General features: G+C 45.4%; 1 long non-coding RNA gene across 2 annotated transcripts; it reads right to left on the bottom strand.

Annotated features, from left to right (window-relative positions):
- Window positions 1-3,011: 3,011 nt before the first annotated feature.
- LOC137864385 (uncharacterized) lies at window positions 3,012-20,561 on the bottom strand. 2 transcript variants are annotated; one of them, XR_011101472.1, is made up of 3 exons: window positions 20,203-20,561; window positions 19,580-19,720; window positions 3,012-3,115 (listed from the first exon to the last, which is right to left on the bottom strand). It is a non-coding gene; the product is annotated as an uncharacterized lncRNA (long non-coding RNA). The 2 variants fall into 2 exon arrangements; XR_011101471.1 differs by having other exon boundaries at window positions 19,580-19,642; window positions 20,203-20,555.
- Window positions 20,562-22,530: the final 1,969 nt, after the last annotated feature.

The raw sequence follows: 22,530 nt of genomic DNA, 5'->3' as shown, positions 1-22,530 counted from the left end.
GCACTTTAGGAAAGGCTTTGTCATGGAAGCACTGTAATTGCACAGCTCGCATGCTATGCTACACAGGCACAGAGCTAAGCATGTATTTGAGAATACTGAACAGCCTGGACAATTGGAATGACTTTGCCTATAAAATAATAATTGCACAATGTCAAAATGACAAAGTAGTAATTTGTTAATACAGTTTCCAGCAAAGATATGAAAAATGTATTTGCTAATAAAATAGGCATGGGAAAGGATTACAGGTGGACAAGGGCCTGGCAAGACACAGGGAAATTGGAGATCCATCATTCTCCGCTTGGACACTGGGGGTATTTCCAAAGCAAGCTGCACATCGCACAACATCCCTTACCAGGCTGAGCACTCTGGGACACTCAGCGGTGGGCCCACCATCTGTAATCTCACTGGCCAAAGAAAGCTGGGCTACTGCAGAAAATACCTGCAAGAACTCACCACAGAGGGCTGCCCAGAAGGGCCACTTCAAACTCTTGAGAAAGCAACACCCAAAGGTGAGCAGCAACACCTCTGGGGATTTACAAACGGTTCCTACTCCCAGTAAATGCAGATGGCAAATCTGAGGAACCACTTCATTTTGTAAGGAAAAGACTTAATTAATTAATATCACTAATTTGTATTTGTTCCTTTTTAATCAAGTAAGGTTAGAGACTGGAAGATGTTTATGCTATTTATTTGACCTTTCTGTGCAAATTCCAGCAGTTCCCTGAAGACAGATTGTTGATGACTGAGGTTGCAGACTGCTTCATTTTTTTCCCTGGATAAATAGCTCTTGCGAATGGCCAATGAACAGGAAAGAAGAACTGCATTACTGTCATCTTCGAGTCCTATATGGAGGCTGGACTTGAACAGTCCAGGCAATTCTTGCTAAAAGCCTGTCTTTTAGCATTTCCATACAAAGTGATTCCACTTCTTAATTGCGGTGAGACCTAGTACAATAAATTAATCTGTGTTTCTAGAAATAATTGTTGCTAAGAGCTGAAAGAGGAGACAAACAAAAGTCACGTTTCTTGTTTTCTGTGTAGATTACCCATGTTTAAAATACAGCTTGTTTTCCTACTAAGATTAATTAAAATTCTTCACTTAAAGATTAGGATGGCCATGTAAACTGTCCATGGCTTCTCAACAAAGCAGAAATTAGAAGCACATATTGTCACATGTAGCTTTCAGGCAGGGATCTGTTCCAACCTCAATACCACCACTCTGGTGCAACTATAAATAAGCATTGGCAAAGTCATGTAACCAAAACCAACCCGAATTTACTCTCCCTTCCAGCTGTGGGGTGGGGGGGCAGCTCCCCAGTCCCAGCCATGCTGGCCCTTTATGAACATTTCTACAGCACTGCATGGTGCTTGTTGAGTTTTGGCACAAGTTGACCATGTAAGTTGTAGATTTTAAAGGAAATGACAAAACTGAAACCATTACATTTCCACTTCCTCTGAAATGTCAGGACCGCTCCTTGGGAAAAAATAATAATTCTGCCTGGCATCACTCTTCTGTGACATAAAGCCCAGAGCAGGCTCTAACCACTGTAAGCAAGGGTTGAATCGTGAACATAAACCTTATGCACGGTCTTAGAGCCCAGCGATGCCCCCACCTAGCATCAAGGTAAGACATTTACAACACTAGAGGTGAGCAGCTTTGGGAACACGGTTTATGACACCGAATTGTAGATCAAAGTATTTGTTGTCCAGCCTCACAACACACTGGAAGAAGCTAATTAAAAGGGTTCATGCAGTGCTGGGATTTACGGAGAGCAGCAGGGGCGGGCGGCTGGGAGGGGAGCGCAGGCAGACCCCGAGCACCTCAGGCAGCTCCTGTCACCACAGCAGGACGGAGCAGCCTGCTGTGCTCATTAAGCACGGGGGCACCGACCTGAGCTACTACCGGGGCAATCCCATCGATTTCCTGCAACACCGGGCTGGTGCAAACCACCTGAAGTGGTGATCCTGTGCCTTGGGGCTCCAGCAGAGGGGCAGCCCCTGCGGGTGTTCGGCACCCACTGCCAGGGCCCTGCACGAGGGCTGGACCGAGACCTGCCCGGTGTTCCCTGTGACTGTGGGGTAAGGAATTGTTCCTCTGGCCCAAAGTGTTTCGTGCTACAGCTCTGGTTGTGGGTAACCATAGGGAACACGCAGCGAGCGTTTCCCACTGGGAGCTGTTTCTAATAACAGATGTGCTCGCCTTGTTGCACAAGCCTTGGGTGCATGTTACACAGAAGGGCTGGGAAAGACCAGAGCGAGTAATGTCAGTTTTCTTTCATTTTGGTGTTTCTATTTGACCAGATTGATTTAGAGTAAATTAGAAAACTGGAGAACCGTGCTTCTGCGTGCATGTATATACATGAGAGAGAGAGAGAAATAAAAGGACTCAGAGGAAAAAGCAAACCCAGGCCCTGCTATCCGCCCGAGAATAATTTCATCCACCTTTCTCTGGGTCCACCCAGGGGGGTTGGTGCCCAGGCTGCAAACCTTGCTCACTGGGGTTGTTCCGCACCCCCAGACTTCCCATTTGTCCAACACACTGAATTTTGGAAGGAGCAGAGTGGTGCTGACCCTTCCAGCAGCCTTTTAGTTTGGGAAAAAAGACCTCATGAAGAGAATCGTACTTTATCAGTGCTCTCCACTCCCAACTGCAGCTGGGTACAGAAATCCACACATTATTCAACACCTCCTCGTTTCCCTCCCCAGACAGCAGCGGTGCTGCCTCCTATGCCTCCTCATCCCAGTATGGTTTTGAATAAAGTGTCACTTCCTAAGGGAAGATAAAACACCTCTCGGTGTGCTTTTCCATGCTGTTGCTAATGATTCCACCAAGAAGCAGCACGAGGTGCCAAAGCTCTCAAACAATTACTGCAGCAGCACGGTGCCCTTTCCGTGCAGCCATACCCGAGGACATGTCTTGCCCTGGTGTCAAGGCCTGGAGGGGAGGGAGCAGAGCAAAGCAAAGGACCCCGCAGAAGCCCCATGGGCTGAGCACAACGCAAGGCTTGTGCCTTGGCAGGTGGGCAGCAGAAATGGCTCTGAAGAGGTCCTTCAGGCGGCCATCAGGTAGCGGAGGTGGAGGACAAGGCTGCTCTTCTTGGTGCATGGCAGATAACCTGGAGCAGATGAGGAGGGGGAGTTTTGCTGAGGGCATCGGGGCAGCAGCAGGTAGCAGGGCAGGTACTGGGGCTGCCCCGTGCTCCCTCCCCACCCTCATGGGGCCGCCAGCTCAGGGGGACCAAGGGCATCGCTTGGGGCACCAGAGGTACCGAGCCACAGGTGAGGCTGCACTCCTCAGAGCACAGGGCAAGAGCTCCTGCAAACTTCTCGTGGCTTCTCAACCCTCTGAAAGAGCTGGCTTTAACCAAGAAAAAAAAAAAAAAAAAGGAAACCCAACAAAAAACTGTTGACTAAACACTGCAGCCTTTCTTCCACATGTATGAGCGTGTACTATAGAAGAGCAAATGGCTTAATTTGTACCAGACCAAACAGCATTCGCCTGTGCCTCGGCTGTCAGTCTCCTCATTAGAGCTACTTCATCAGTACCAACACGCAAGCACCCGGTGTTTTAACACCACCCCAGTGGCGTGACCCTATGTTCTTTACCTTGTTTCAGCTCGTTATTTACCTTGGCCCCAAATCCAGATCTCAACTGCTGCTGCTTCCACCTTGGCAGCACTTCTGCCCTCTAAAGCCCCCCAAATGCCCCCTGAGGATCCCCTCAGAGCCAGTCCCTGTGGCCAGCAGCTGCAGCGTGCACGCTGCACCAACCTATGCAGCCTGGCAAGGGCAGCCGCTGGTGCACTTCTGTATTTTTATTTTCATTTTTACACAAATCTGCAAACAGGTCAGGACTTCGGGGCAGTTGCTGTTGAGCAGCACACTGGTGAGCTGGCAATGCTGCAGCGAGGTTTGTATTTTCTGATTTAAGAGGCCCCTCCAGCTCCTAGCAATGGGAACATCTCCGTGCCTCACGAGCAGCCCAGCTCTCCCCAGTACACGTGTGGGGAGCGAGTCTGCAGGCAGGCTGGAGAAGGCCCTGGCCATGAGCTTCGGCCCCTCTGAAGTCACCGCTTACTTTCTGTCACTCTTCCATCACAAGGAGCTCGCACTATATGCCTCTGCTTTGTGTGTTTTCAATTAAGCACAGTCAAATCTTCCATCAGTTATTTCCGTTGGCAGCCCCTGCAACTGTCCCAGATTTCTCCCTGCACACTCCAATACTGGCACAGATGACAACTCATTTTTCACTTGAGCAAAGATCCTAAATACACTTTACATGGTGCAAAGTCCACAGTTTATCCTCAGCTAAACATAAAATAAAAGAATGACCAGAGAAAATGATGAGAAGACGGTAGTGTGCTCATTCGGCTTCCAAGCAGACACAAGAACCATTCAAAACTTGGTTTCTTTTTAGCATTCCCTTTCACCTAGGATGAAAGAAAAGCACCTTTACCAAGAAGGTGCACACTACTTTCCACACAGTAGTACAGAAGTGGATTTTTGGTTAGATGTCTTTCAATTGCCCAAATGAAGACATTAAACAAGTTAAGGATTTCTGTTCCTTGGAGCTGTCACCAAGAGAAATGTAATGGCTCTGAAAATAAGGAACAAGTGAATCGCTCCCTTTCTTGCAGTAGATTAAATATACGCTATCCAAAAATAGCTAATGTACATACTTTTCTCTGGAAAATGGAGGCAACTTCCAAAATCAAAGGTGTCAGCCAGGGATAGAATTGATGCTGCAGAGGCAGCAGAGCCAGTCAATGGAGCTGTGAGCAATTTTCATAGCAAAGCCCTGGCAAATGATCTCCAGTTTTGGATATGATCACAAACCCAAACCTTGCTCAGGCTCACTAAGCCTTCAGCCAAGTTAAGCCATATAAAAGCAAGCTTCAGTGGGATGCTGCTTAGCTGTGGAGCTCAGTCCCTAGCAGGTGAGGAAGAATTAAGCGGCTCAGCACTTTTCCAAGGCTTTCATTTGCTCCCCTGCAAGCACCTGGCCAGGAGAGCAGGTCGCTGCGTCCCTGCACACAGGGAAAGGCAAACACATGTTTTGCTAACCTTTACCACAGGGCTTATGGAAAGAAAGTCACACATTTGCTAAGCATGGCAGAAATTGACAGATATCTCCAGTATATGAGAAAATTTAGTCATTCATGAAATATCTTTACAGCTGGAGGGGATGGTAACTATTTCCAGACAGGTTGGTGATTAAAAACTTCCATTTTGCAGAGGCATCTTCAGCCTGCAAAGAAAGACCGTGGCTGTCTCAAAGAGCTGGCACCAGCTCCCAGACACTGCAGGTTTTGGGCTTTGGGCAAGTCCCTGAGCAAGGAGACCAAGCAGGGCAGGAGGACAGACTGGAAACTTCTGAGGTCCTGTCCAACCTAAGTTATCTCAGGGTCTGTAGGGTTTCATCCCTTTCCTCAGCACTAATAAGGCACAGTTCTTTGTTCTCATATACTTTCTTTGTTCTTATTGCCCATTTCTCACCCAAGGCTACAGCTTTTAATGGCCACATGATCATTTCCACAGCTGCTCGCTGAGATGTCACATAAAGAGCATAATGAATTCCAGGGGGAAAAATATACAGCAATGAAATACCATGACCGAGAAATACATTAAAAGTCTGAATCAGATGAAGTGGTTTCAATCAACCTTACATCTGGTTTCATCATTTCTTTCACCATATCTGACTGCCTTTTTCTGTTCCGTGATGCCAAAGTCCTAGCACATCCATGTCACGAGACGCAACGTCCCGACACGTCATCAGCTCCAGGTCACTTCGTGCCCTTTCCTCGTAAGCCATTTACCTTGAGGCATGGGGAAAAGGAGACATTCTGGAGAGGAGTCTCAGGAAAAATAAGGGGCAATAAAGTTGTTTTTTTTTTTTTTCAGCTGGAAAGATTGAAATTAGCTGAAGCTAAATTCTGAGAAACATTTCATGCATGGCTACAAAGCTTTACAGAGCAGCACCTCCCGTCCTTTCCCACAAGAGCCGAACGCTACCTTAGTGACCCAGCAGCAGACATCTTCTACTTGTGTTTCCAGTTCAAAGGCCAACAGGCATTCAGAAGAAACACGGCCGCTTCTTTCCGGTGTCTTTAAAAGCCATTTATAGCAAGCAAGCAAGCCATAGAGAAGAGTGGCTGGGCAACGTGCCCAGTGCCTTCTGCATGAAACCTCAGCTCTCCGAGCACCTCTGCTGCCTGTGCAAGGATGCAGATGTTCACAGAGCAGGTGGTGGTGTGAGTCACTTGCACATAAATAATGAGTAGAGAATATTGGGAGATGCTGATTCTTTGGCTTTCTCAGGGGTTGGATCACCAGGAACATGGCTGTGTTTCTTCTGAATGTCTGTTTGCCTTCACCAAGAGGTCTGCAGCCAGGTGGTGAAGCACTGGTGCCTTGCTCCAGTGGATTTGGCCAGAAATACTGCATTCAACATTTGAATTAGAAATGGGGAGCTGTTCTCTTATCCAGAACTTAGGTTCTTCTCTGCAAAGACCCCCTATGTGTAACCTATGTTGTTAACCAAATGGAGAAAACCGGGGTCTGAACGTAGCTGGGTAACCACAGAACTCAGCGGAGCCCAGGCTTTTTGAAAGTCTGACTTTGTAGGTACCAGGCATATTTTGCACTGGTCCTCCTGCTTCCTATGGCAATACAGGGATGGCAATAATTTACTGGACATAGTCAGTCACTAAAAAAAAGTGAGAAGAGAGTTTTGCACAGGAAGCATTGCTAACTGCACACTGCTCTGCAGACCTCCGGGACTGCGAGGTTGCTCGGTGGTGGGAAGCGAGCTCTGCTGTGCTCACGGGATCTTGGCTCAAAGTCCACGAGGGTCACAGAAAGAGCTACGCTGGATTCGGTGAACTTACAGAGGACTTGATTTAGATGTTTTTAAAGTTACATGGCTATAACCTTTACGCACTCCTCCCTCATTTCTTGGCCTGGCCGTGGCCAATGGATTTCATTTTCTGAAAAGTATCCTCGCCTGGAAAAGCTGCCGTGAAATAAAACCCAGGGTGGTTTTATTTGGCAAAAGCTCATCAGGCAAGCTTTCTACATCCTAAAGCCAAAATCAGTTGTGTGGTTTGCATAAATATTCTATTTTAATTCCAACCTGCAAAGTCACGGGGATTTGGAAAGTAACTCAAGCTCTGGCCCATCCCTATCAGGAAATATTAACCGGTGCAGCATTGCAGGTTTCACTTGATACTGCCTTAGGCTTGCAAAGCCATCACTGAGCAGGGCTACCTCGTGCCACCCAACGGCCACCTTCTGCCAGCCACATTTCCACCACAGACAGACCCCTTCTCCACGATATCACAATCTCCTTTAAACAAATCACGTCCAGGTTTTCCCACTTCCATGCATGCACCGAGCCCACCTCAGCTCGCGTCAAACATTGGCCTCCCACCAGGGATGGGTTCAGCTCTCGGAGCTGGCAGCCATCCGTGACCACCAGCTCCCCCGCCACCAACGAGGCGCTGCTAATGAGCAGCTCTGTGCCAGCCGGGCAGCGCTCCCAGGGAGCTGCCCGGGCTGCTGGACAGCTCAGCCTCCTGCGTCTGCCACGGACAGCGGGCGGGTGACGGCAGGACACCGACAAAAGTGCGGCGGAGGCTTTGTGAGCATTTGTCCCTGCTCTCAGGGGAAACCGATTTGGATTCTGAACAGCAACACCCGAGAAGAGCCCACATAAAACATCTAAAATGAACAATAAATATGCTTAAAATAAGGCTCACAAGGCTTGTTCTAATTGGGGGTTGTTTGATTATTCTGAATATTCAAAATGCATGTGCATATGCATTTTAGGTGTGAAAAGCAGTTTTTTAAGATTGTCTCTCTGCTGTCCATCACTGCAGCAAGAGAAACAGGGAGCAATCTGAATGTTTTACAGTGTCTTTTGGATGCAGCATAACGCACCTTAATGCACAATCCTAAAATGCTGATTCCGATAATTAAAATCTGTATATAGATCTGGTCACTGAGTATGGAGAAGCATATGTAAAGAATGACTAATATTATTTCTTTCTTCTTTTTTTTTAATTAGAAAATGAGCAAATTGCAAATTTCATAAAGGTTTTAAAGGTCAAAGACACCATCAGCATTCTGCATCAGTTTTGCTGTTAGTCAGTTCACTCATGTATTTAATAAAACAGCCCTCAAGACAACATTTCAAGGCAGTGCATGCTCTTCGCCCGCACAATGAGTCATTTTCTGAATGCTCAGCTCTTCCTTTAAGTTCGGTTGAATAGTATTTGCTTAAAACTCTTTCTAATTCTTATTTGTGGAAATAAAAGGCTTGGCTCAGCCTTGATGTGCAAGGTGGCTGCAGCTCTGCTCCTTTCAGTATAATTGCTAGATTTTGGCATCAGTGGAGAAATGGCAACTCAGAGTAGCTGCGAGCTATACAACAAAATTAAGCAACAGGAAAAAGAAGGAAAAATATTTAAATATTTAGGGAGGTGGAGCCACATCCTCAAGAGGCTTAGACCTTGACGTGTGATATAAATTACAAAGTGTGCTCAACTATTTGCACATTCAGTTGAAATTTAGTGAAAAATTCCCTTAGAAAGGGGGGAGGGAACATTTGGTAACACTGAACCATTTAAGTTCAACTGAAAAAAAAATTTGGAAAACATACAAAACAAGAAAAGAAGAAATCGTCCAGTCCCTTCTCTTGCTCCAAGTCAGGATCAATTATAGCTAAATCATTCCTGATAATATGTGCCAAACTTATTCTTAAAGACTTCCCATGATGGAGTTTCCTTAAGCTCTCCTGGCAGCCCATAGCAGTGCCTCACTATTTTAATCATTAGCTAGGTTTTCCTGATGTCTAGCCTAAATTGCCCTCACTGAAATGGGATGTTTCATCAGATTTGCTTTCTTGAATAGAGAGCTTGATTATATTAAAAGAGGCCTGCATAAAAATATATATACATAATTTGTAAGAAACTGTTCCATTAGAAAAAAAAAAAGTACAGATGCTCACTGCAAACAAAGGAGTGACATGACTGTTGCCAGTGCTCACGCAAGATATGAGAGAGTCCAATGAGGCAAATTGCTGTTTAAAGCACAATTAGCACATGAAAGAAATAGATTGCACATTCTGGAATATCCTGTAGCTTATTAGGTTACTGTTTGGGCAGATGAGTTTATAACCTGGCTCGAAGAAAGCAGTCTGGGAAAGGAGAGCAAAGGAATTTTGAGACAGTTCTCCAACTCAGTGAGAGCAGAGTCAGCAAGGTCAGCCCCGTATCTGGAGGCAGAGGTTTTGCCCCCAAGCTCCCCCCCTTTCTCCAGAACTCCTCATGCTCTTACCCCTGCCCCTCACTGCCTCCTGGAGCCACAGCATCCCAAGCCACTGGGCACATTTCCCCTGCCTGGCTGAGGGCCTGTCAAATGGCTTTTGGGGGTACAATTTTAGGAATTTGCCCTTTCCATCCCTTGTGTGGGGTATAAAGCATCCAAACTGAAAAGGGAATAGTGCCTTGGGCTGGCCTACACTAACACCCAGGGTCACAAGAGCAGCCGGACATTTACTGTGTGACTTCAGGACACAGAATGACGACACAGCAACCGCATCCAGCGGTGAGTGCAGGCAGCCCTCCTTGGCATTTCCACCAGCACTTTGGTGGAACCCCTCTTGCAGCTCCCCAAAACAGCCTTGTCATGGTTATTTGCCAGCCAAGAGCTCTAATAGGGAGGAGATGCTGCCAACCACAAACCTCTCTGTGCCACAGCTAATTTTAGAGGAAGACAAGGGGATGTGCATGCCACCAAGAACGATAATAGATACAGCAGAGGTATAATGAGGATAGCCATTGGATTAAAAATAAAATAAAATAAAATAAAATCAACCCAACGACAAAAAAACACAACTCAGAACTGAACATGGGAATCAAACGATGCTTGATATCTGATGGGGAGAACGGGCACGGCTCCAGGCTGGGGGCTGCGAGGCTGAAGTGGCACCTCCGGACCCCGCAGTCATTCCCCCAAATCTCCGCCTGACCCGGCAGGGCTGCGTGGAGAGGGCTTTGCTGCTCTCATTTCTCTCTGATCCGCTCATCTCAGTCCTAAAATGAGTCCACATTAGCATGACAGGGTGCAAGTGCACACAGATGGTGCAGCGTGCAATAGGCTGTGCAAAGTACTGTAAAATAGAAATCAATTTCCTTACAGTTGGTGGAAGCGAGCCAGGGTATAACTACAGCAAATGAGATCAGAATTGGGACCACATTATTTATTTACTAACTACAACAATTAGGCAGTGCAGAGAGAGTTGAAGTGGTTTTTTTATACATATATATGTATATATAGTGATCTAGTCCAAATCTTCAAACAGCTGAAATAAAACAGACAAATAGTATTTAAATCAAGGATTTAAACAAATGATAAAATGTAATGATTTAAGTATTATTTAGTGCTTCTCAGACACTCCCTATTGTTTAGTGCCTTGCAGGAGACAGTTGCTCTCACGCACTCAGACACTGAATAGAATCTGCTTTGGTACTTTCAAAGCAGTCTAGGAGAAGAAAATTGCAGGAACATTTTCAGGTTAATGAGCAGAAATCACAAAATTCAAGACGAACATGACACTAATCACTAAATCAATGTGACTGGGAGCACAATTCCACCCCGCAAGTCTCTTCCTCTCGTTGTGACAGCGCACGGCCAGCAGCGAGAGGCACGTTCGTCGCATAAATTCCATTTTCTAAAAAAGAACGCGGACTTCATCAAACCGTGCAACAATTATTGTTGCCAGTCCCAACGACAAACACTCGGGGCAAACTGCGAGGGCCTGAGGGACAGCTGGGGGAGCATCCTGCCTCCTTTCCACCGCATGCCTCGGCGCTTTTGTTTATGGCAGACAGCTTCCCGCAGCAAGAGGCCGAAAGGATGAGGAGCACCCGTGGCAGAGGCTCCCTGCTCCCCGCTTAGCAGGGTTACTCGGCCCTGGGGCCGTCGGAGGGGCTCGGGTCCCCCCCAGCTGCTGAGGCTCCGCTCCGCGGCCCAGGGGTGCCCCCGCCACGGCCCGGCCCGGCCCGGCCCGGCCCGGCCCCCCCCAGCGGCCTCCGAGCGCTCCGCGGCGCCGCCTGCCGGGCCCGGGCCCCCCCTGCTGGGCCCAGGCCCCCCCTGCCGGCCTTCCAAAGCGGGAGCGGACATGGGGGGCACTGAAGGCGAGGCAGAGCTCTGCCCGGGGCAGGCCGACCCCCAGGAGAGGGGGATTAATGCTCATTGCCCTCAGGGTGCAATAGGCTGTACTCAATAGGCTGTACTCAGCCATCTTCCATCCGGGCAGGTTTCGCTGCGATGCCCGCACAGCTCCCCTGCCTTCTGTCGAGCCCCCAAACACTGCCAAGGGCTGCCTGGCTTCTGCCCCCTCCCCAGGCAGAGGAACCAGGAGCAGCCCAACCCTCGCCTGGCAGCACCCCCAGTGCCCACTGCTCTCCTCAGGGTGCAGGAGGTGGCGTCCCATGGGGCTTGTGGTACACCACAGCTACACCTTCGTTTGCCCCAAAGCAGTCACAGTTCGAGCAATTAAAACACTCCTACAGAGGGTTTCCCTCCCCCAGGCATGGCTTTGTGGCAGGTCCCCTAGGGGCTCCATCTGGGTGCCCTCTCCCACCCTTCAGTCCTGCAGCACTGGGCCTGAAGGCACATCCCTCTGTGCACCAGGGCACGCGCCCGCCAGCGTTCACCCAGTCAGAAACTCTCCCCCAAAGAAAGTAGGATCAAGTCTGTATATCTGGTGAAACAGATTTCTTCTTGAGGGAAGAGCTGAAAGCAAAAGCGAGTCCTGTCCTGTGTCATCCTCAAATGGAAGGTCAGAGCTTCCAAGTCCTGAAAAGGGAGTAAGAGGCAGTCTTTGCACTGAAGGCCACTTTCTGCCACATTCAAACACAAGGCACCTGGCAAAAGCACCAAAGCTTATCTCACCATTACAGGGGTTAGAGACAAAAAGCCAAACCCAGCCAGCACGGAGTGGCCCACAGCAGCCCAGCCATTACAGCGTTGGGTTAACTGCTCCTTAAAGCCTGAACACAGCAGTTAGAGCAAATAGGAAATTGTTCTAGGGGACGGGACCATAGCATAATATTTTCTAGCTGCTAAGCAGACAGCTGACACTTCCAAGTACTCTATATATTTTGAAAACATTACTGAATAAGAGGTATTTTCCATGAATATTTTTTGCATCCTTCCCTCTAACCAGCAAACATATTTCTCGGGTCCTTTTACTACTAGAGAGGGTCTAGTACTGGAGAAAAGTCAGTACTTGCAAATGCAAATATTAACACAAGCAGTTTGGCTTATATTTCTTCTTTTGGCAACACAACATGAGTTTTTTCACCTACAAGCATAGCTGTTACAGTCTGAACAGCAAGTATTAAATATCAGTGGAAAAATGCTCAGAATGAATCCAGTGAAATAAAAAGGGGAAAAATGAATATCCCAGTATTACAGGAGAAGGAAATTAAAGTAAATTGGTAAAATTAGAACAGCAGAGCTTGAGTTTCATAGGTTAGAGAACAGTAGACACTTTCCAAATTGTTAAATTTCTGTGGGTCCAGCACTGTAGGTTGGAGCAGCTGAAATCTTTCTCCCATTGAGTACATTCTGGTCTGCTTCAATACAAGGTGCATGTTTTTTAGTCTGTTTAGTCTCTTCTTAGTCTTATTCAAATGTGTTTTTGAAGCCAAGCGTGTCTACTTATGTACAAAGAGCCTTTTGCTACTATTATTTTCAGTTTCTAATTACATAGAACCCATAAAAAAATCTTCCAAGGATAAGCTGAAAGATTATTTTCTTTTGGAGATGCATTCTGATTATCTGCTTTTCTCAGAAATCAATCAGTTTCCAGCTGGTGCATTAGGAAGCTTAGTCCCTTAAGTGGTAAGAAATTGTCAGGCAGGCAGGAGGGCTCATCAGGGCGAGCACACAGGCGCTCCTCTGCCAACCTCTGCCACCTCCAAGAGCTGTGGCTGGCCCCAGAGGCACCTTCCCCATCCCGCAGACACACTGTGCATCAGCCTGGGCTGAGAGCAGGAACCTGGCACACACAATTTGCCCAAGAACCAGCATTATAAACACAGCTTCCTTTGTTCCTAACTGCACGGGGCTTAACGTCCAACACGGCGCAGCGTGGAGCAAGGAGATCTCGCAGCTCAGGACAGCCTGGTTGGCTCCTGGCTACCTTTCCTAGAAGGAAATTGGCCCAGTGGCAAGTCACACGTTTTCTAAAGCAACACATAAAATCCGTTTTTACCTCATTTGCTTTTGCCAGCTCCAGCTTCCAGCTATTGGTGGGTCTTACGCTTTCATTCCTAAAAAGCCTGTTAAAGTGTGTGCCAGACCTTGCATTATTTTTCTTGTTCATTCCTGTTGTTGCCTCTAGATTTCTAAACATTGTTTTAAATTTGAGGACCTCGGAAGCCTGAGAGGCCCCGGTGCAACCCAAAGGCCTCCCCACACTGTGCTCAGCCACTGGGATCTGCCTCGGCACCACCCCAGGGAGCCTGGAGCACAGGCACATCGCACACAAGAAGGTGGCACCCCCAGCTCCGCATGGATGTGGGCAGGCACCAGGAGCAGCACCCTGCCTGCTTGGCCTCTCTAGGGAACAGGCGACAAGTCATTGCTTGCTTTTTTTTTTGTTGTTTTGTCCTTATTCTGCTCAGTTGCAAACTAAGAGTCAGTATTTTTTCATCTCTATTTAAAGACTTTGCTTGAAGTTTCACAATTCCCACCCTCCTCACCTGCCTCAGTCTCCCAGGTGTGCTGAAGAGCTGCACCCAGAGCATCACCAGCTGGCATCTGCCCTGCACATAGCCCCATTACCTTCTCTCTCCATTTTAACCTCACTTTCACCTCCCTTTTCAGGGCCCAGCCAGAACAGGACAGAGCAGAAATACTTCTCTCACCTTTCAAACAGGAGCACAACCTCATGCAATAGCTGCAAGGTCTCGTGGGCCACCACAGGGAGAACAGTGATGTCAGCTCACTGAGCGGTCACCTGTCCAAAATAGGCTTTTAACAAAGCCTAAAATCTTGCCCCTCATTTGAAATAAATATTGTGCTTTGTTTTTAATATAATTTAACTTAATTTGGAAGAGAGAAAACCTGGGAAGGAATACATTCATAAAGCCCTAAGCCAACAACTAAACTTTTTTTTTTTTTTTTTTTTTTTTTCCCCTCCCTTCTTCCTGCATATCTATTTATGATCAAATAAAGAGCCTGGAGTTTTAAGATGTAATTTGAAGAGTTAGGTTCATGGTCATATAGAAGAAACATGCTTTTCTATTGATTTGCCACTGTTACTCATCTTTTTACTGTTATCAACAAGACAGGAATAGAATGAACAGACAGCTAAACAATAAGGAAAAGTTCTGCAGCTGCTTAAAGCCAATAACATAACTGTATTATTGACGAGGTTATCAAAATGTCAGATGTGCCAGCTCAGCTGGCATTCTTCTCTGCCTTTTTATTAAAATCTCATTACAAAGTAAAACAGGCAAGCTGGGCAAGCAGAGAGTTTAGCATTCTGTTCATTTTCTAAAATAATTGTTTAGAATGTGGTTTTAAAAATTGGTTTTCAATCTGCATCTTTACATAAATAAAATACATACAAATTAATGGCTTCATTGGTCTCCCCCTGTCCTTCCTCCCTTTGCAAGGGAGGCTTCTCTTCTGCCTTAGAGGCAGAGATACGCGTGCTGTCTCTCTCCCCTGTGGTCTTAACAGAATCAGCAGGCTTGTGAAAGAATATTTGATTTCTGGGCTAAGTTTAAAATGTGTATTTCTGCTCTATACAGACTCTCAAGACAAACACAGGCAAGATGCAAGATTGATGCACACATTGCTCCTGTCCACTCCAGGGGTTTCTGGCATAGATATGAAGCCCTGCGTCATTCTGCATCTCTGGCAGATTTTTTTTTTTTTAAGCAATGCCTCATCTTACAACATGAAAGACCAGCTCTTCTGACAGCTGCTTTTGCTTCTCAGCCAAAAAAGATGAGTGAAGCCAAGTTCACCAGCTTTATCTAAAGAAAACCAACTTTAACAGCTCTTCTGCTGTTCTACTAACCCTATTTAAATAAGTAAAAAAAAAAAAAAAAAAAGAGAGAGAGAGAGAGAGAATCAGCTGAGTATAAAATGAAGACAGCAGTGACAACAAAAACACATTACACCTCTGCTGCCTACTGTGAAAGTCCTAAAATTTGCGGTTCCCAGCACAGGTTTGTCTGCTGTGATCTGTGGCTCCAAATGTGGCATCACCTTGGCAACATTTTTTATACTTTGATTAAGGAGCAACTGATGCAATATTTCAGGAGACGGGGAAAAAAAGGTTTGATACTGAGAAAAACATTCTGGCTGTTCTGTATTGTCCTTGAGGACTTCACTGTGTGCCGTCACTAACTGCTTAGCAACAGATTGATAGTGGCTTGCAAATCAATCTTTTCAGAGCAGAAAGCGCAGTATACAATGCTGCGTGTTCCAATTCAGGAGATGCTATTGGGAAGCTATATAAGCATCAATTATGGTTTTTTAGATGTAGTTAATTATAGAAGGGAGAACTCTGATCACAAATCAGCTTTCCTTACTCCCCCTTCTGCCTTTTAAAAATCACAAGAAAATTACTATAGATTAGCAAATTACAAATTGCAAAAATGTAATTATCCAAAATTAAGATGAGTTGGCAAGCACTGTTTCTGAGTGGATATGTGCCAGAGAAATGAAGGAAAATAAAACCAGCATCCTTTAAAAAGTTTAAGTTTAATTTTAGTTATTTTGCTGGGCCCTTTTTTGTTGTTGTTTATATATAAACTTGTTGTTGTTGTTTTAAGAGAGTTCTATTTGCAAGAGTTGCCCAGGAGCTCCCAAAAATGTACACACACATCAAAACAAACAAGAAGTGGACAATTAAAGTAATAAGGAAAAGAGAGAAACGACAGAGAGCAAAGCTGTGAAAATAACACGTGTCCACTGGGAGTTTTCCAACAGGAAGGAGCAGCGCACACATCGTGACATTTGGTTTATGAAAGGATGAAGATTTGAAGCACACAAACTCTATCTCAAGAAAACCATGTTCCCCTCCCTGATTGCGGGGGCCTCGGCCCATGGAGTGACGGATGGGAACATCCCACCAGCACAACAGGCTTTCACCCGACTGCTGCTAACGCCACCCAAGCTGGGATCCAGACGGATGCCGAGACGGCAGGCAGGCAGAGAGCTATTTGCACATTCCAGCACAGATGTCTCTGAACAATTCCTTGATCTACACCAAAACTTATCTCAAATGTTAATAAAGTCACACAAGAGGAGCACGTAAGTGATGTGACTCTGTATACCCAAGTCTACATGATGAGCTCCTTTGTACCGTTTCAGTAGTCAGGCAGATCAATATTTTGGGTGCTGCACACTGGCTCCTTTAAGGAAACATCTCTGTTTTTCAGCTGCGAACCCACTAGAAGCATAGAGAGAAAGCATCCTGCTTCCTTCCTCAAGGAAACCACAGCATTACCCAAACCAAACCAGCGAACAGCAGCTCTGACATACTTCTGCCTTTGGTTGCGTGCTTCTGAGAGTAATGAGCAAGTGTGATAAAAGTGTTAAAAAAATAATAATGATGCAAATGAAAAGAAGAGAAGCCAAGGCATGGCCAGTGCTCACGGGGTGGATGCAGTGATCTCTGTTGCCCACCAGTGCTTACAGATCTGCATGCTGGGAAGCCAGAGAGGGAATTCAATGCCTTGAGCACATTTCCAGAACTCTCTGATCAGAATTGACCTTCTGAGAAGAGGATAACAGGGATAACCACCCAAAAGATCGCAATTAAAAAAAATTAAAAAAAAAAAAAAAGCCAAATCCCAACTGAATTCCACAGCCAGATAAGCCCCTGAAGCTTTTGAGAGTCTTAGAAAATCCGACAGAAGTCAGACCCATGGTGTACGAAGTCTCTTTAAGGAGCTGCTGCACAGATATGCAGCTCTTCACATGGCTTCCAGAACGAGCTTCTGCCACCACTGACTTACACACGTCCTTTCAGGGAAAGCACTACACCTTCAGTATGTGATCTCTTCGTAAGTGATGCATTTGTCATTTAGCACATAATAGCCCTCTCCCTACATTGCTTCAGTGACTTTGTTAGAAGTCTAGCACACAATTCAAAATCTGAAAGAGGGCTAGTTCATCTGCTTCTCTACCAATGCAAACAGCTTTATAAAATAAACATCACTCAGAAAAGAAGTCTATATTTATTTTGCAATGGTAGAACGAGTATCTAAATGCTATTATCATTGCTGCTATCAAGGCAGGCATGCTAGGAGCAGAGGGAGGTTCATGGTGGTACCGATGAAGGTTTTCTCAAGCAAGATCAGCCTGAGCCAAATCTCACTTTGCAAATCTATGCTCCACCTCCATAAACCTCTCAGTAGTTTAAAATAAAAGCGGCTGTATTTGTGTGTAGTAAAACGAACAGTCAGTCTCTGAGCTGAGCGCTTGCCTAAATTTATTGCAGTTGCAAAATTCATCTGAAAATCAGGCCAGCTAGCAAGATTTCTCGCTGGTCTTGCTTGTGGTTGAGTGAAAATGATGGAAGTGGCATTGAGACACTTTGGATTCTTCAGGTACTGGCTAAGACTTTAATGTGTGAACCCATAGATACACCCCATGACCTTTAATTCCTGAGGTTTTTATTGATTGATCCTAATTCTAATTAATAGTTTGTTTGAAATGCATTAAGAAATCACAGTGCGTTACCATAAAGGAATCTCATTTGTGTATGTGCATTGAAAGGGAACCTCATTTCTCTGTTGGAGTTTTTCCTGGTTCAACACCTTGAAATCGAGATTAAAAGCTTCCCTTTCCTGGCTGCATCTTATCAAGCACAATTTCATATCTCTGTAGCCTTCTACAATCCCTCAACCATATTCCTTTAAATTCTGTGCTAATTGAATTTAAAATTAGTCCCCAGTGGGGACTAAGTAGAAGCCAAGTAATTTAATGGTCAGACAATTAACAGCTCCGTATTAACTAGATCTTCTGAACAACAAATGTTTTTACCAGAGCAGGCAGACTGTCATACTGGGCATGTTTTTTCTTTTCTGAAGAAGCAGCGAGAATCACAGTTCAGTGCTATCAGCGAAAAATGCCAGTTTCATGGTTGGGGAACGATTAGATGTTGAGGTTTTTGTTATTATTATTTTTATTTTTAAACCCCAGACAGAAGCAGCTTTGTGGGCTCCCTCAGCTGGATTTTCTCCTAGTAACTTCTTGCTCAATTTTAGTGTCCAATAACTGCATCTGTGCCCTTTTTGAAGTATGTTCCTAGCAGCCTGGGTAAAACATTACGCCTTCTGTAGCAGGCAAATGTTTGGCCATATCACAGCATTAATTCACATCAGCTTTTGAAACTGAGTTTCCATCTACGCTGAACATTTTGGAGCCATGGAAATGTCAGCATTTTTAAGAACAGAAGACATCCCACATGGATGCAAATATAACTCCATAGCAGCACCTCACACGGGTATGTAAAACCACTTCTAAAACATAAAATAAATCCTCCTGGAGAGGCTATTACTAATAGCTGCTTCTACAACAGAGGCTCACTTACATCTCTATGGGTCTGTAACTTATGGTACCCTTCGTTAATTTAGCTACACTAGTGGAGATCTAGTATGGTCTTCATTTTGGAAAACATCTCCACAAGAATAGAAGAATTTGTCTAACTTTTTCCCCAAATGGCTCCCCATTTTAGGCATCATTTAACTGTATTAACTTGCAGAGAAATACCTTCTTTTACTTGTATTTAGGTATGTTTAAACAAAATATTATTTCCTAGACTGTTACAGCTCTGTATTTGCAGTGCCCAGGATCGATGCTCTGCTACCCACACCGCTCAGGTGGGCCCGGCCCAGCTGCGGTGCGATGGCTGCGGTGTGTCGGACCAACAGTAAGCCTTCGATTTCCAGATGGTCCCAAGCATTTTATTTTTGGTATCATTATCTTGCTTTCATTATTAGCTTTGTTTACAGGAAGTAATAAAGTTAAGACTTACGTGGAAGACGCTGTGGGGTGAAGGTCTTACAGCTTATAGTTATCCGAAGCACATTACACAGCCTTTTCCCCACTTACTCCTACAGAAACATCACATTCCCTTCCTCTACTCCCAGAGCATCAAAAATGCCTTCAGAAATTCTTTTCCAGAGCAAGGATGCAACAATAAGGTGAGAAAAAAATAAATAAAAACCAGCTGACAAACCTTCAGTACCACCTTCTGTGATAAAATACACTTGACCACCATTGTAATTATTTTGCTGAGAAACATACAGAAAAGGTTAAAAAAAAGTAAATACTGAGCACTTTCATTAAATGTGTAGGTACTTTAAGAGCCATTCACTGCATTAGGGCTTAACCAAGGGTTTAAAGCAAACCACAGGTGACAATGTAGTGAAGGCTGGGAGGCTGGGGGGGGTACCATGGGGCAGGGAGCTACAGAGGTTTTTTGTAACCTAGAACAGGAAGCCCCCTTTCTTGGTTACAAATCACAACCTTTTTCTTACCTGTGGTGCTGGACCAGGATGAAGGATGGTGCAGCAGACTGGCGCAGGCTGACGGGCTCCTGCCTGCAAAAGGAAGAGCAACGCAAGCCCCAGGCCCTTCTCAGCCCGCAGCCACGACGTCTGCATTTGTAATCCACCACACTACCAAAGGCACAAAATACATTTCATTTGCTAAGGCAGATCAGGCATTTAACTGCAATCACTCTTTAATTAGCTCAACATCTTGGTTCATAATTAAGTAGCATGTTAAGGAACGGACTGTAAGCTCCTAATTGCCTGTGTTCACGTGAGGGAAAATCATCAAAGCACAACTGCAACAAGCTTTCTCTTTAAAGTATGTGTGTGTATATATATATATATATATATTTGATAACACGAATCTTTCAGATGCAGAACATGATTTTTCTACACACATTTCTAAAAGAAATCTTCAGCACTAGCTCTTGAAGAGTTCTTATTTCAACACTCTCCTTTCATCCCAGGAAAGGCAGTTCTCCTTCCTCTAAATTTAATAAGGACATCACTTAGACACTGCCAGCAGCTACCAAGTCCCTGTAAGTCGCTCCTGGCAGACTCCTGCACGGCAGCAGAAGGCTTGGTCCTCCTGCCCAGGGAGCACTTACCATCAGCCCCAGACATCCAGGTGCACCAGCTTTCAGAAAACAGGACCACCACCAGCTATGCACATACACCCCCTGGCCGCCCCCCACCTGCCCTTCAGCCTGAGACCAGCCCGGGACCACCTCCCTAAATCTGCCCCCAGCTCTCAGCTGCTCCCATGATGGCCAAGGCTGCCTGGCTCCAGCTGCATGATTCTCTCCTCCAGATCCAGCCCTGGTTTTGCTCAAATAGGTTTCTGTATTGCAGATTGTTTAGAACAGGTTACACTCATGGATTCTTGGAAATACAGCTTTTATTTTTTCTTTCCCCAAAGAAAATCCTGCCCTGATGCAGCAGTGTGGTGCTTCTTACCCAAGTGCCTTCTTGAGCCTGAACCAAAAACATCTTCACACTGCTAAAGTCAGCACTTTCAAAAACAAACATCCAGCGTGGTTTCTCTATTTATTCTCTTTCCTCTTTCTCAGATTTATAACCTGCCACATGTAATACTCTTAAAATTTTAAATTAAGTACCTCCATCAAACACTCTATACAAAGCATAAAAGCATTTCTTAGATGCCTCGCAGGTCTGCAGCTAATTGGGAAGAGACAGTGTTGTTAGAAATCTCCCTGGTGTTTTGCCTATGAATAAACACCATCAAACACAAGCCCAAAATATTATTTCTCTATGGAACGTGTATAAAAGAGGAGGATCTTAAATTTAGTAATGGGAAGTCTGCGCTGACTTCATATTGCAAGAGTAATACAATTACCAGAATTCGCTGGCAAAAACCCAGCGGCAGCTTTGGGCAGTGCTGGGCGAGACGGAACGGGAGTGCCAGGAGTGCTGCTGGCAGGGGCCGTGCCTGGACAACCCGGGGGGCTCCCAGCAGGTGCAACAAGGGTGGGAAGGGGACTGTGCCCTAAAGCTGCTGGGGTTTTAGGAAAAACGTAAGCAGTGGATTATTATTCTGTAAATACTTCACAGGTCTTTTTTAAATTATTATTATTTTTTATTTTTTTTTTTTGTGATAGAGCCATCACATCCCCTGCTCCCCAGTCCCCTTTCTTCCAGCTCCTGATGGTAGGAGCTTTGCTCCTCATGATTTTGATTCTGCTGGCAGCAAGTGCCATTTATAACTCAGACAGACTGTTTCCATTTTTACATAGACCAAATTCCATTGGCTTCGGCAGAGAAATCCCTGAACTACTTGGGCAAGAGGAAAACTCAGCATCTCCAGCTAGATATATGTCAACTTACGTAACCTGCACATTTGACCATGGTTTTCCTTCTCTTTTATCCCATGTGTTTGAGGATGTGAGTTAAACTCTTGGAATTTACTGAGATATTTATTCGTTCTTTCCAACGTGCTGCCGTTTTTCATGGTGTAAAATGCACATCCGAAGAAAAAGAAAAGGCAAATGGAATGAGTTTAGTGTGAATGTAGGAGGTGATAAATGGGTATATAATCAATTTTGCAGAAGGCAGAAAACTGATCTAATGCAATGCTACATACAGACCCATGTAATGCAGCTTCCTCATTAAAACCACACAAAATCATTCCATCTATCATTATGCCTCATGCACCCCTCAGCCCCGTGTTGCAGTGGGATGAGGAGCATCCAGAGCCAGAGGAAGCAAAAGTCACCTTCTGGGTCTAGAACTGTGACACAGAATTCATTCAGATCTGGCCTAAATTTGTAACTTCCTCCAGCACTTCTGCTGCAGAGATTGCCAAAATCCCAGAGCATCGGCACTGTAGTTAACACTTGTTACATCTGCACTTCATTTGCACTGAATCCTGTGTGGGGGACTCTAATTCCTAAAATTTCCTTTGAAGCCATAGCCTCACAATTTATACAAGCATCAGGAGAAAAAAAAAGATTAATTCACCTGAATCTTACTAAGGTTTAGCATTACATGCTACAGCTTGGAACCACACTTAACTGGTGTGTTCCCACCACATTTGGGGGCTGCTCTAAGTGAGCATTTTGGTCCAGGCTCTTCCGATGGCCACGCACTGACACAGGGTGAGGCTGCAGCATGCTTGGTGTGCTCGCCAGGAGGGCTGAGGCAGCTCCTAACAGCAAGGAAGGAAGGAATGAGGGAGAATGAACCTCAGGGCTTTCCATACACCTCCAGAATTGTTCAGTGTCTTTAAAAGGCCAAGCGCAATGAGCTTGGAAATGTGATGTCTGGCAAAAATCTAATGAGAATGAGTTACCCATGAACCAGATTTCATGAATGCATTTTTTATTCCAGGACTTTGGAGCTCCCTGTTCAAGGATCCACAAGTTAATTGATTCTTGTAAAAAGGTTGTATTTATGTTTCAATGTTTATGCGTTAAGAA

Source organism: Anas acuta, chromosome 14, assembly GCF_963932015.1.
Source record: "Anas acuta chromosome 14, bAnaAcu1.1, whole genome shotgun sequence".
NCBI lineage: Eukaryota > Metazoa > Chordata > Aves > Anseriformes > Anatidae > Anas > Anas acuta.
This window is presented reverse-complemented; position numbering and strand designations above follow the sequence as displayed.